This window comes from Coloeus monedula, assembly GCF_965178545.1.
Source record: "Coloeus monedula genome assembly, chromosome: 5".
Taxonomy (NCBI): Eukaryota; Metazoa; Chordata; class Aves; order Passeriformes; family Corvidae; genus Coloeus; species Coloeus monedula.
In genome coordinates this window covers 22801272-22807271 of record NC_138785.1, presented here as the reverse complement: position 1 = coordinate 22807271, position 6000 = coordinate 22801272, and positions in this window count along the sequence as shown.

Sequence of the window (6000 nt, the reverse complement as noted above, 5' to 3'; positions counted from 1 at the left end):
TTAGCATATGGCCTTCAAAAAAATTCAAAGCACCTTTTATAGCATGCCCTCTGTCTCAAGGCAAGAAGTGCTAGCACAGAATTCCACTCCTAGCACAGAATTCAACATTCAAATATCTCTTCCTGCTTTTCTGTTTGTGACAAAATTGCTGGCTGCAGTTTGTATAATTTACAATATTCATTCCCCAAGTTGTCCCTCGTGTCTCCTAACCCAGGTTTGTTCAACTTGCTCTTGGAAGTCTTGATAATTGGAGTTACCTGAAACAAAAACTCTGAGCTCCCCTAATAACCAGAGTGGGAATCACCAGCAAGGACTTATGAAACCCTGATAACTGCTGTATAAATATCTGACCCTGTAATGCAGTACATACCAGTATCACATTTAGTTTATAAACTTAATACTGGTTTTCCATCAGAAAAATCATGATCACCACATATTTAATACAATGACCGCTATTACTAAACCTCATTAATTAATCTAAAAGCCAAAGAAGTTTTATTTTCTGAGTGGTCTCCTCATGGTCATCAAGACATTAACCTCTTTAGCTGTGAATGAAATTCAAAAGCACTGTTCACATCTGAAGGATCACATTTCACATCTGTGGAATGCAGGGTATTTCTGAAAGGCGGAAAAGTATTAAGCACAGATGTGCGTCCATTCATTATCCTCAAGACAATGGATACAATACATAAGTCAGTTTTGGAAGACCTCTTGCCAACTGTTGATCTACAAGAGAAACCTACAAATAACTTAGTGAGGATTGGTCTGTAGTCTGCCTATAGTCAATCTGTGACACACAAACATCCGCCTGAAGAATTGTTAATGAACATTGTTAATTTATGCCTGCCTCTGCAAAATACAGAGGTGGACTTAGGAGAAAGACCTTTTCTTTTCACCATGGTTACATCCATGGGGCATAAGGATATCTGTCCCAGATATCATGGTCCAGGGACAGACCTCTGTTAGCTGAGCTAGGTGACTTTGGTCTGTAAAGCCCCACAGGGCATTGAGCCCGTATCAAGAATGCCCACAGCAGTACCTCACCTCAGAGCGAGAGACTTTGGGCTGTCAGGGGTCAGGGCTGGAGTGAAAGCAGCTAAGACCTAACAGAAGGAGGAAACTCAGAGGATGGAGTGGTGTCATCCCCCTTGTAATTCTTTACTTAAAAGGTGGCTGTCTTGGGTAGGACTCTTCTATTCCATAATCAGAGATGGATTGGAGAGGAAAGGAAGAAGGTCTAGGCCTACCTATGCATTGAAGGGCTCACCCATGCCCATGGTTACTGTGACTACACAAGTGATCTGGGAGAATGAGATGAAAATCCAGGAATTTTCATGCATCTTATCTGGGCCAGTTAATATAGAATTATTATTATTTTTATTTTACTCAGAGAGAAATTAAGCTGAAACAAAGCAAAGGTCTATCGCATGGGCTCCAGGATGCTTTTCAGAGATAGAACATTCTGACTTTTTATTCCCTTCAGTATCGGAAAAAATATCCTCTCACTTGGTGAATAATCTGACTAAGGACGTTATTATGGAAATGAAAGCCTTTTTCTCTTCTTCCAGCTATGTTTTAAGAGTCAGAAGCAGCTGTGACTTCATTTTGTGAGGAATACAATTGTTTCAGTATGTATCAGGCATTTTCTGAGAATGCCTACAACTGGGCAAAACCAGTCGTTGGGCCTTTTATTGTTTTGTTTCTTGGGTTGGATTTTTTTCCCCATTTCTCAGGGAGTCACTATTTATGGGAGTAGGTACTGCCACTGTTAGCAAAACCTGCCAGGTCCATTCAGACTTAAATATGCCTTTGAAATGGCTTGCACAGGCAACACTTATACTTCATTTTGGGGACACCAAGATCAACTGCTCCTAAGGACTTCAGGGGAAAAAAAACACTGTTTAAAGACCTTGACGTGTTTCACTTCCATGCTAACAGCTGGGTTGCTTAGTCCTGTGAAGATGAGGGTAAAATGTTCAAAGGTACCACCTGAGGCACCTGGAGAATGCAACACCAAGTAGGAAAGCTCCTGGAAACATCAGGTACCTCCAGAGTCAATTTGCAGCTTAGCCAGCTTTTTCAAAGCAGTTTTGAATGGAGGTTCCTAAGACATTTAATGGCCTTTTCCACTGCACTGGTTGCTGGTAGCAGTAGCAGACAGATGGTTTTTGTAGATTATGATATTAAAAAAAAAGATGGAAAATGCCAGTCATGCCAGTTTTCTCAGAAGTTCTTTCCAAGTTTCTGAAGTGTACAGCAGTTGGCAACCTCGTGGGCATTACTACCTATAACTTCTTTCGCACTATGCCAACAGTGGGATTGAAAACCCAGGCTACAGCCTCAAAACCCCTCATCAAATGAAAGGACCTCATCCATTGGCTTGGATCAGTGTCATCCTTGGTGTATTAAAGAGGAGCTGCAGAGTCTGCCTGCAGTGCAACAGTGTGTAAATGGAGAAACCAGATTGATGCTGACAATAGCTACGACTCTCCTCAGAGAGGATAGTCCTGAGCTGCTCTTAGGCAGGAAAGGATTACCATGACACTGTGGTTGTGCCAGGACAAATGTTTTCCCCATCATTTTTATGGTAGGGCAGGTCAGCTCTGCATCACACCCTCTTTAGGGTTCATTACATGTGGTTTTAGTTTTATGAAATTCTTGATGCCCTTGTTGCCACAAATCCAGTCATGTAGTGGTGGCTATCAAGTCACCAATGCATGGTTGTAGCAAGGAATTCCGTATTTCAGGAGATGCATCTGCTACTCATTCCTAGGCAGTTATCTGATGCTGCTAGATTATATAATGAATTTGAAGCTGGCAAGAATGAAAAAGAATCCTATAACAAAAGTAGAAACCTGTTTCACATACGAGATCAAAACAGGCAGGAATGATGGAAAGAAACTGTTTCGAAACTGAACGTCACACATTCCAGTTGCAAAGCTTGGCAGACTGTCAAGAGACTGAGTGGAGACTCTGGTCTGGGAAAAGGGAGTACCCTGTCACAGCAAACTCCACAACATCACAGCTGATCACCAATGGCACAGACCCCTAATTGAAATAAGGCTCTCAATCATGCATTAAAAAATGACTGTTTCTGAGGCAGCAGATTCCAAATATCAGCAGGAACCTGATTGCCTCTTCCCCTTGTCCAAGCTCGGGCTGGCTCTTCATCTGCAGCACATGACTTTTGGGACCGGCGCTTAAACACTCAGCAGAAGTTGATACGCTGTGATTTATGAACCGTTATATTCCACACCACGGAGCCCAAGGATGGGCAAGGATTATAGATATTCCCAAGGCAGGGAAACCAGTGACAAACAGGAGGAGCCTCTGACCTCCTCTGCGTCTTGGCTGTGCAGTGCCCCACAGCCTTAAGGGAAAGCGAGTTCTTTGGGAAAGCCGCTCCAGAGGGGTGGTGTGACCAAAGACATAAACACTAAATGCTGAGCAATGATAAAAGGAGTTGATGTCACACTTAGTCATCTCCCTGTGGTTTAGGATATCATACAATATGGATAACTGACTGCAATCTCCTTATTTTCCAGGACAGATGCACAAGTGGTGCTTCACTTTGCAAACTGAACAAGAAAGTAGCCTCCTACACATTTTACCTTCACTTCTAACTTCTCAGATATGTGTGTATGTATTTATCTGTATACCTATAGGCATGTTGATAGATTTCATATATTCTACATCTATGTTCACAACATGCACTCACAATTCTGGATTTCTTTTGTTTTGTTTTTTTTTGGTGCAACAGAAGGCATCTAAAATGTAATGGCTATACCTTGACCATTTTGGTCCAAAAGACAGGAACCACAATCAGTAAGACCAGGACATCAGTGAATACATCTTTGATGCTGGCATTTTTCCAAGCACTGGTCCTTTTTAAAGAGTTATTCCAAGCTGGGGAATAACACTAAACTTGAAATCACTGAGCTCTGTAATAGAGTTGCTATATTTATTACTCTGATGTAGCATTGGACTCGAGCACTGATCTAGCATCTGTTTGAACCTCTGTGTTCTGTAAATGGTAGGAAAGGGGGCGAAAGAGTCAGGGTCAAACCACAGATCTGCTGGTTTTCTCCATCTGCAGAGCTCCAGCTTCTCAGCACCGTTTTGGAGGGGGACTTGTAGCCTACAGGCTAACAGTGCTGTTGGCCTCTTTCTGTGTCTCCTTTGCCAAAAGAGAAAATAAAATCCTTACAAAATACACATAGTGGTGAGAAAGAGATTCCAAATACTGAGGAGATTGTTGCTGTAGCTGCCCCCTTGCCTATTGAAAGGCAAAGCTCAGCAGAGCTCAGAAACGAAATCTGACTCTGAGTTGTTATAACCATGAACCATTTCTTTCTATGGAGCTGTGCAACAGACTGGAACTCAGGCAGTAAAAAGTGCTTGTGTTGCCACCCACCAGGTGTCTAGAAGGTGGTCTGCTACCCTTACATTCACTGAATTAATAAGGCCACTATACCTAGAAAACCCAGATAGTGATGTCTGACTTCCGCATATGAGAAACCAACATTTCAGTGCAACTCCCTCGTATGGATTTTATAACCAAATCCTAATTACTGATCAGTCCTCCTCAAAAATCTGCCTTGAATCAAGTACACATCAGAATATTTAATTGGCAGAGTTAAAAAATATCAAATCCAATAATCAGCGTTGCAAACAGAAACACAGACAATGTATATGATTTTAGTGACTAATACGTTGCTGTTATTTTCAACTCAAAAGACCAAATATTTTCCCCATGTGTAGCATATGAGAAAATCCAGATTCTATGCACTTCAGTTTTCATCTGTTTCATATCAAACAGTCCACTTGCATTTCTCTCATAATGGTAAAAGTAAGGCTAAGCTATTCAGCAACTGACTGTCACTTCCTAAGCTGGAGCCTTCAGTCTCATCTTAGACTATGTCCTGTTACAACCAAGAAAATGAAGTGTCTGAGAAGTGATGGATCTATCCCTTAACTGTTCAGAGAAAAATGATGTATTTTTTTCTCACACTTGAGAAAAAAAAAAGAAAAACAGATTTTGAGCTATTTAAAAGTTGCCAAACCAATTTCTTTATAACTTAATTAAAGAATATATGATTGGCATCTTCCTGGGACATTTGTACCAGGACACCCACCGGGAATTAAGTTCCATGTCCAGAATGTAAGTGTCTAAATATATTGGGCACCTAATGGAAAGATTGATACTTCTTTAATGATGACACTGCCAAGGTAATAAAACCTAACACCACAATGTTACCTCTTTTTACCAAAAATATACAGAAATAAACAAATAGAACATGCTGAGAAATTACACAGAAACTCTGTTAAAACTTTTTAAAGGGTAATAAAAATGCCTTTGGCCCATTAAATGCACTCTACTGACTATATGAGCCAGTGCCAAAAAGTATCAAAGCATTTACAAAGAAAAAGAAATAAAAGAAATAGGTCCAAGAACTTGGTAGTGTATGTTCTCGCAGAATAATTAAATGAATGTGCTGGGCATAACCCAGGAAAAAGCATATGGGCCGTTTCATCTTACAGAAACCCAAGTGCACACACATACACATGTACACATTATGTAAACATACATATATTTATACCCACAAGCACACTCGATATGGGCATGAGAGCCCATGTGATAGTTTGCCAGGAATATGATACAATCAATTGTCATTCTGCCCTTATCTGTTCAACAGTGTAATTCTTTTTACTTTCTCTAAATTTAAAACTCCAGAGTACATTCTAATGTTACTTTAAGAAACTTGAATCACCTATAAAAACATCTTTTCCCTTTTCTCCATTATTTTTACCTCTAGCACTTGAGCAAGTTTCTGCCCAGATGCAAAGAAGTGTCTCACAGTCCCAAGCCCAATTTCTTCTGAGCACTGAAATGTCCAGGAACATCAATTTTTTCCAGTTCTGTAAGTGACAGATCAAACTTAGAAATAAGTATTTTTTATTTTATTTCAGAACTGATTTATGACTAAAAAAATTTGCGTA